This window comes from Triticum dicoccoides, chromosome 6B (genome assembly GCF_002162155.2).
Source record: "Triticum dicoccoides isolate Atlit2015 ecotype Zavitan chromosome 6B, WEW_v2.0, whole genome shotgun sequence".
Classification (NCBI taxonomy): Eukaryota; Viridiplantae; Streptophyta; class Magnoliopsida; order Poales; family Poaceae; genus Triticum; species Triticum dicoccoides.
The window spans coordinates 233,488,462-233,498,122 of NC_041391.1; the positions used below are offsets into that span (position 1 = coordinate 233,488,462).

General features: G+C 37.4%; 1 long non-coding RNA gene across 3 annotated transcripts; it reads left to right on the forward strand.

Annotated features, from left to right (window-relative positions):
• Positions 1–856: 856 nt before the first annotated feature.
• On the forward strand, positions 857–8,967 carry LOC119324872. 3 transcript variants are annotated; one of them, XR_005157213.1, is made up of 5 exons: positions 980–1,029; positions 1,120–1,372; positions 3,068–8,011; positions 8,095–8,165; positions 8,547–8,967. It is a non-coding gene; the product is annotated as an uncharacterized LOC119324872 (long non-coding RNA). The 3 variants fall into 3 exon arrangements; XR_005157212.1 differs by having other exon boundaries at positions 857–1,372; XR_005157214.1 differs by having other exon boundaries at positions 864–1,372; positions 7,941–8,011.
• Positions 8,968–9,661: the final 694 nt, after the last annotated feature.

Below are 9,661 nucleotides of genomic sequence, written 5' to 3' on the forward strand. Positions count from 1 at the left end.
AATAATGTCATGGTTCTGGAATGTGCAGGGGGTGCACAATTTTGAGAAGTGCTATACACACGACACTCATCGGACGATACACGGACAATAGGTAAATCTGGCCAAACATACATATGATTAAACAAGTCGCCGGCCGCTGGATTGACATGTCGTCCATAAATCGTGCACCTGCATCATGCATGGAGCAGTTTCACACAATTTCCCCTTGTGATAATTTTCACTGTTGGGACTATATGGATGGTTGTGGCAGCTCTTCCAGTAAACGCAATAGCTCACAGAGAACCATCCATACAGTTCCAACAGTGAAAATGCCACACAAGAATGGAGCAAGACTAAAGAAGAAGAATTAGAAATACAAAAATAGCAAAAAAAAAAGTCTCCAATGAGACAAGTCAACGCGAACAAGGATCCCCAACAAGGTTTGCCTCCAATTTCAAGACATTTTGCCAATCCGTTGAGAACCAAGACGTGCATCCAACAACTTCAACATTGTTTACAGACGACCAAGAACAAGATTAGAAGAGCGAGCTTCGTCTCTCTATCACTACGTCAGCCAAATTCAGCTGGAGGATCAACATCTTTGGTCTAAGAAGAGAACTAGAGCTTCACAATTATCGTTACGAGTTGTAGACCACCTATGCATATACCAACTAGATGTACCTTTTTCTTGTATAAACTGCTTTGCCACTGACCAAGTCTTTGGACGACTTACCAAATATATATAAAAAACTAAATAGCTAATTGATCCATGTGGCGCGGCGTGCCGCCGCGCACTACCCGCTAGTATACATATATCCATAAAAGGTTTGTTGGTGTTTGCTTCCATACACGTGCAAAGCAGTAGCAAGTTTTGTATTAGAGAAAGCTCAGCGGTACCAAGGGTGCCTTATATTTTGACTTTACATTGTTTATTTACTGTCACAGTTTCCACAGTACGTACTAATTGGTGTCATGGGTCCCACCGGTATTACTCTCACTTTACCTATTCTGTAGTCTTCTGAACTTCTCCGTTCTTCTTTCCTCACGCAAGTGAGAACGTTCTTGGCCGATCCCCTTTCTCCTCTCATCTTGCTTTTTCTTCTTAGTTAAAATTTGCTGATGTTTGATAGCTCCTATCAGGTTGCTCTCTTGATTCGCTGCAATCAGGATGCTCGTCCGAACCTGAAGCCACCCTCGCACATGGTGCTTCAACAGGGTGACTATCAACGTCGATTGAGGGTTAGCAGGGCCCAAGGATCTGCTGCACCATGGAGGAGGCGAGAGCATCAATCTGGACGCTGTCGTTGATATTGTCGTCCGTGTAGTTGATTTCTTCGTGGATTTCATCTCCCACAAGCCTGCAACGGCAACATTGCTCCAAGTTCAACGGCAGGTCCTTATTTTTCCTTTTCCCGACTCTGTAATATTTTTCCTTTTTCTTAGCCTTTTCCTGTCCTTGTGCCATTCAACCAATATAATGTAATTACGGAAATTCTTGCTAGCTGTAAATATTTCATAAATTTTTCCTGATTTTTTTAATAACAAACATGTATTCTTTTTCAAGTTATCTATAAGTGTCGAATGAGGTACAGAGTAGATACTAATAAGTTAGTGTACATTTTAAAATGTAAGTATATGTTTTAATAGACATACAGATTAGTACTATATATATTCATTGTATCGTTGTGGATGCTGGCTGCTCTTGTTTTTGATTTGGTTGATAATAGTAAAGGTCTGTTCGGAGGCCCTCTGCTCCTGACTCCGCTCGCGGAGCTGCCGGAACCGCAGTTGAAAATTACGGAGCGGACGAATCGGTACTCTGCAGATCTTTCTATTGGTACTCTGCAGATCTTTCTATTTTCCGGAGCTGGTCGAGTGCCGAACGGGCTCTAAGTTGTGTATGCTCACATATTGGATGTAATAATATCTTGGATTATGGGATGGAGGTAGTATGCCCGGCCCCACTAACCCTATTAATATTTCAACAAACTTAAGAAACAATTAGTACAGTTATCATTAGCTATAGTTTAAATATTTCGCAAGAAGAATGAATATATAATAATATAATAATTGAATATGAAAACAGGTTTGATTGCATTGTCCATATGAATTATAATAATTTCCCCATGCTCTCACCATTGATTTGCATAAATAGTAAGCTCGTAGAATAAAACATCAGATAATATGTTTTGTCGATGTTTGGTACTCCCTCTGTAAACTAATATAAGAGCGTTTAGATCACTATTTTAGTATTCTAAACACTCTTATATTAATTTACGGAGGGAGTAGTATTTAACTTTCCAATTGTTGAGCATTTTTGCAATATTTTGCCAACAAAAATTAATAGGTAATAGATTAATATGAAAAGAGGCTGATAGCATTGTACATATGCAATATAATAATGTCCCGATGCTTTCACTATTGGTTTTTATTGAATAATAAGTTTATAGAATGAAGTACCACACAGTATAGATTTTTTATGTTTGGTAGTAATGAAGTCTTTCCATCAGTTGATGCATGTTTGCATTACTTTGGCAGGGTAAGTACACCATATTTGACCTGCCATATCATGTTAGCATATTTAAGTTAGACTTTATTTGTAAGTGATTTTGTAGTGTAGTAAGTTTCTATATATGTAATTCGTACGTAATAGTCCACTGGCCTCATCTTGTGAAAGAAACATCAAGCTGAAATTCTGTTATTTGTTCATACCTTTAGAATATTTTTGTAGAGACTATGTTCTTGACCACATCATCGTCATTGCTATCTTCATGATCTACCATTACCCGCAATCCCTCCCTTTTTGTTACTCTTGAGAAGGCTACATATAACTGTCCATGTGTGAAAACTTGTTTAGGTAGATATAGTCCTACCTTGTTTAGAGATTGGCCCTGGCTTTTATTGATAGTCATAGCAAAGCAAACTGATATAGGATATTGTCTCCTTTTTAGAAAAAATGGCAACACTGATTAACTTGGTATAATTGTCATCCTTGTACCATTGCATAATCCAACACTTTGGTTGATATTACATAGTAGCATCACAGGTATTTCAACTTTTAATTTGAGCTTGTGCTTTGGGATTCCAGGAAATGGTAAACTGTTCAGAAATTCCGTTGGATATAACAATTCTGTTTCTGCATTGAAGGTAGTTGCTTTGCATACTGTTTCACAGCTTAGATAAGTTCTCTCATCACCTTGTATCTGATCCATTATATACTCGTTCATATCGCGAACTATTTCATTTCTTGGACATAATATTGCTCTTTCTTCTAAGTATTCTCGCTGGCGACACCTCTCCTGCAAATTAGGATATATGTTCTCTACAATTGTTTTTTGGCAATTCCTTTCTTGAGAAGCATGCCATTTGATATTTTTATCAATTCCTCACCTTCTGATGATGTATTTTTTCCATCACTGATATTGAGAATTCACTCTGCAAATTCTGCTACCCTTTGTTTCTCCGATTCATCATTTGTTGTGTTGTTCAGCTGCATGTTCTTTGTTAGCTTCATTAAATGAAAGTTCTTCCAAAGATAAGATCTTTTAATGGATACAATGACTATGGTGTGTCTGCTTCCCTAGGAAGGATCTGGCGGAAGTCCCCTCCTAGAACCATTTTCAATCCACCGAGTGGTCTCTCACTGTTGTTCACATTTTTGTCTTAATATATCCCTTAAGAGACCTATCTAGTGCCTCAAGCTTCATCCCATAGTATTAGCGACGTCTTTTTTAGTAGGTCTGCCAAGTGTGAACCTTGTTTGATGTCACATGTTGACTCTTCTGTAAGGATTAGGGGGATGTGGAACCTCGAGTGTGTCATTCACCCTCCTTGTAGAAGCAGTGTTGCAATACCAGATGATGCCGCTGCTAGTACTATCTTGCCTTGAGAACACAACTTTGTTGTGAACGCAGCTTTTCAATAGAGAAGTTACAATTTTTATGATCAAGGTTAGGGGGGAAACTTTCTTTTAAGGTCAGTATATCGCAGTTCTAAAATTCCCCTCAATGTTTTTCTGTTGTAGAAAATTTGCTCTTCAATCGTTCCTTGGGTGCTTTCGTCGATTCCAATCATTGTTGGAATAACATCGCTTTTGTAATGCCTATAATAGATTACAATAGGAGCACATATACTTGTAACTTCAAAAACATACATAATTGCATTATTATATACATACCTCTCAATAATTTGGTCTGTCTCTGGAATTTCAGGAGACTTTAGATGCATTTGTTGTGCGTAGTAAATTGTCAGTAATTTGGGTTCGGGTTTACAGATAGAGATTATAGTTCTCACCACTGAATTTTGTGACCAAATTGTAAGTGGCAATCACTATTGTATGTTTGTGAAGAAGACTTTCATTCACCATATTTGTTAAAATATCCCCGTAGCGTGATCTGGATCTTCTCACCACTGCATGAATTTAATCATGAAAAGTGATATAAAGATCATTTGTGTAATTCAAAAATAGTTACAGTAATATAATCACTTTAGCAAAAGGACTTCAGTCTCACAGATGTTTGATGTTTGCGCCATGCCCATCCCTTTATGTTTTTGCACTTGCTTTATTGGCTTCATTGTAGTAAGCAATCCAGCGACATCTGCACATAATCATATTTAAAAATCTAGTTCACCGATGCTTGTTCTTCGAAATGGATTTTGATCAAACCTAAGAACTGTTTATCAATATTCACCCTACTCTCCAAGGTATCACCATCAGCAAATTCAAAGTGGTAGTCCAAAAACTTGGATTTTCCTTCATCCACTTACTTCACCATTGTATCATAAACAAAACTGATTTTGAGATTGTTCTTCTATGGTCAATATTTTTCATACTCCCAGACTTTGAAGGTCTTATTTATGTATATGGAGTCATCTTTAATTTTTGATTTAAATTTATTGACCAGTTTGCTCCCAATAGAAGCATGGATCGCATAACCCTACATAGAGAGAAAACATTACTACCTCTCTCTCAGTTTACAAGGCGTGCGCGTACCGCTAGGTCGTCAATTTGACCAACCTAATACAAGTCATACTAGAACATGTAGGCGCGCTTCGCCGCGCCCGTCCATATTGACATTGAATAATAAAACTATCTTAAAATAAGAGTGAAGTGCATCATAGGTTCTCAAACTATTTCAGACGTGTCACGTAGGTCCTCAAACTATGAAAATCATCATCTAGATCTTCAAAGTGCAATATGTGTGTCATCCTGGTCCTCAAACTATTTCAAAGGAGTCATGTACGTCATTGAACTATTTCAGAAGTGTCACATATATACACACTTATTACACTTCAAAGATTTATGAGGACCTGGATGACACTTTTCATAGTTTGAAGACCTACGTGACACCTTCAAAATAGTTCAAGGTCCTAGGATGCACTTTACTTTTAAAATAATCCCAGCAGTATTTGAGAAATTTTGAATATGCGAGAGATATTTTCAAGATAATTGTTAAAGGTGTTAAGCTTTACCAGTAAATTTTGGTAGGTGCGTCTCAGTGATGCAGTGAGACCATAACAAAATTAGCCTTTTGGATCTAACTCCCAGTAAACAAAATAGATCAACTGTAAACAATATTTTGAATTGACTCAAGTGAAGCTTTAATCCTCACAGCGTGTCAGGTACACATAAAAACGTCAGACCCAAAAGTCATTCTATGGATTTTATTTATGACGTGGCGACCATGATTTGAGCAGTAAAAGATCTCACAACTGATGGACTATTGTTTTAGACAGCCCGGGACGCATGGTGATAGTGCATAGATTATCAAACTGGACCTTGTCAAATTGTTATAGGAATGGAAAGTTAGCTTTATCAATTTCATGTCATCTGGTGAAGTAAACCTAATAATAGGTTCACATGCACATCTTGGGCAACTCCTTAAGCTGAAAATTACAACTTCTCTTGAAATCACTAAACATATTTAATAGACTGCCTGCCTTATTATACATTATCAAATTAAGAAAAATGGCTTCGGCTTCACCGACCGCTTGCAATACTTGCCTGCAAGTCTCAAAAGCTTAAAAACCATACATCAGGAAGTGTCAGCACAGTGCGACAAGCAATCTTAACAAACTAAATCCTAAATCTTGAAAAAGGAACCCAAGATTGCTAGAACATGGGCACTCACCCTGCGCTCCACTTGCCATGTAATACTTTCACGAGCACTTATGGCTCGGCAACATGAACGTTGACTTTCAGAAATTAATAGTGAACTTGAACTCTTCAGAAAGGGAAAAATAGTTCCAGAGATTAATTGCACGCACAATATGTTCGAGAATGACACATCAAAATCTGAAAAAAGAAGCTATGATAGGAAACAAAACTTGTTTTAGTCACAGTGTAAGCAAAGAGCAGTCTGCAAGTGAACTTTTCATTTATCAGAGTCCAACAAATAAAAAAAAGATGTGTCACAAAAAAGATAAATCCACAACTCATCAGCAGTTGAACACACAATACTCGTGCCAAGATGATTTAAATTAGACACAAATCTCACACAATCAAAATCAAATGGCATTCTCAAAGCTATGCATATTCACAATTTCTATACCGATTCTTGACCTTCCTCAGAAGGATCTTCTCACATGGGAATTAAAACGAAAATCATTGTTCCATCAATAAAAAGAAATTTGAAGTTTGACAAAGAACATGCAGAACACAAAGAACAATCAGAAGGAGAAGGAGCAATCACAAGGAGAGAGGGTGGGACTATATCCCTGCGCCCACTTCACTCGGAACAACAAACGCGGTGAGAAGGAACAGGAGGCAGAAGCAGCTAGCACCTCCATCGCCACCCCGAAGCCATCCAAGCAGTTTGACTTCAGCGATTTCCAACAGTTTCTGCAACAACAAGCATCCTAAAATTACATTATGTAGCTGCTACCCTACCAGGCCATTATTCCGCCGCCGCCGCCGCCGCCACCAGATGATGAGCGTACACAGCTTCGGGATAAATCGATTGATCGATCGAAAAAGAGAGAGCACAGGGCACGCCTCGTTTACCATTCACGAGTGGTGGCCTGGTCGGCCCGATTAAGGAGAGAGGGCCTAGGTCAACCTGCAGAGTAGCGGCCCGATTACGGGGTGAAAACATGGAGACGGGAGTGGTAGGATGGACCGAGAGATCTGGACCGTTCTTAAGTGTAATCGAACGGTTAAGGACGCCAAATCACTGTAGGAGCTCATAGGTAGCTTTGTTTTACTGTTTTGTAATATTACAAAAAGTATATCAATATAAACTTTAGATGTTCTATTTTCAAAAGATATATTTTTTGTGTTATATAGTTTATATTAAGGTGATTAAATTGACAACCTAGGTATATGCGTAGGACTTATAAACTGAAACGGAGGTAGTAGCAAACTTTGGAAAGGGTAAATTAAAGAGACATTATATATGTAATACTTGCACCTTTTTATCTAATAACATCATATCAGCACTGATGAGTTCATTAGTCAATAAGTTAATTGCATCCCAAAGTCTTAAAACTTTGACTTTGATTGTCCATGTCTCGTTTCCTGTAGTCAATGCATTCAACGGTGTGTGTGCCACAATCTTTGAGGCCCTAAAACTATAAGAACATAATGTTGATTAGTAAAGTAAGTAATATAATGACATGCATGCTCTATAAATACAAAATATTTCTGGTGCTTTTAGATTAGCACTGCCTAAAATGTAATACAAGTATTATTGATCCATTAATAGGTTTGATCTATAATAATAGTTCTAATCTATAATATGAACACCATCTGATGTGCGATATATGTTTATCTATATCGCAGCAAGCCATCCCATTTCCTTCTATTATAGCTGTAAGATTCTAGACTTCTATTGTATATTATCTTAGGGTGAAAACACTGGAAGAAACATCCATGGCATTAGCCTTCTGTAGATGAGTCTGTATGAAATCATAGTAGATGAATCGATACAATTTTATTGACAGTTGGTCTTAATTTTTTTTAGATGGAGCTGCTGGCATTATGACAGGAACCCACTTTAGCATCTAAGGTTGACCAAATAAGGAAACCATCTATGTATGTATAGATGAGTTTATATCATATCATAGTAGATTCATAAATACAACTTTATTGAAAATTGGTCTTTACTTTTGTCTCAGATGGAGCTGTTGGCATTATGACAGGAAACAACTATAGCGTATGAGGTTGATCAAACATGGAAACCATCTATGTATGTTTCTCTATATCTGTTTGTTCATAATGAAACTTGTGAGCTAACATGTGAAATCTTTGAGATTAGCACTGCCTACAGTATAATCTGAGTATTATTGATCCATTAATAAGTCTGCTCTATAACAATAGGTCTGATCTATAATACGAACACCATCTGATGCACCATATATGTTTATCTATATCGCAGCAAGCAACATCCATGGCATTAGCCTTTTGTAGATGAGTAAAAAGTATGAACCTGACACCATTAAGACATGAACCAACACCTATAGGATTCTACATAATTAACCTTCTGAGGTAATATGTCAAATATTTTTAGATGAGGACTGCATAGGGCATAATTGATCCATTAATCAGTTTGATTTATAATTTTGTGTAGATGGAACTTACTTGATGTTGCCTGATTGCTCGACGGAGCTGTCCTATGGCCGCTGGAGGAAGACAATTCCGAAGTGCTAATTCTGAAGTTGATCTCGAAGTTTTGGTCGCTGGAGGAAGATGATTATAATTTATAACCTAAAATCTAGAGGACAATGAAACTATGAGGTCGTGGGGAAGGTCTTATATGGATGGCTAAGTTTCTCATGTTTGCACGATGGAAAGAAAGGTTTTTTGGATTCTATCTGGACGTATATTCTGTTTGGAGAGATATGATAATTTGGATTTGTTTAGGGACATTGGAACTTTTTTCTAGGATGGCCCCATCGCTCATGGCATGGTCCATCCTGTATGCATGTAATGGCCCAACTTGTGTGCGTTTTTTTCTAAATGATGCATGATGCATGCGTGTTTCTGATCCATCACGGGGTGGTCCAACCTATTGGGTTTGTCATCATTGCACGGTATGGACCCACCTCATTTACGAAAGATTTAATGGTTGGACTTATCTTTATTCTGGGAAAATCCTATATGCCGCTCGTTGCGTCAAACTGCCGGCGCTTCGCACAGGCGAGCAACCGAGCAACGGGCCGGCCCGTTTAACCGTTCCAGCGCTCCCGGTTTTGGGAACCTTCTAGAGGTTCCCAGCTGGGTTTTTTCTGGTTTTGGGAACCTTCTAGAAGGTTCCTGAACCGGTTTTTTATTTTCCTTTCTTTTTCTATTTCTGTTTCTTTTACTTTACTTCTTTTCTTTTTTGTTTTTCAAGTTTCTGTTTTCTCTTTCAAAAAAATGTTCGCGCTTTTACAAAAATGTTCAAAATTTTGAAAAATGTCCGTGAACAAGTTTGTTCAAAAAATGTTCTTTTCATTCATAAATTTGTTCTCACGATTCAAAAAATGTTCATGCTTTAAGAAATTGTCCAAATTTGTTCTTCATTTCAAAATTTGTTTTCAAGATTCAAAAAATGTTCGTAATTTTAGAAAATATTTGTGTACAAATTTTGTTCTCAATTTGAAAATTTTGTTCTCTAAATTCAAAAAATATTCGGGATTTTAAATTTCTGTTCAAAAAATGTTCTTTTCATTCATAAATTTGTTCTCAAGATTCAAAAAATGT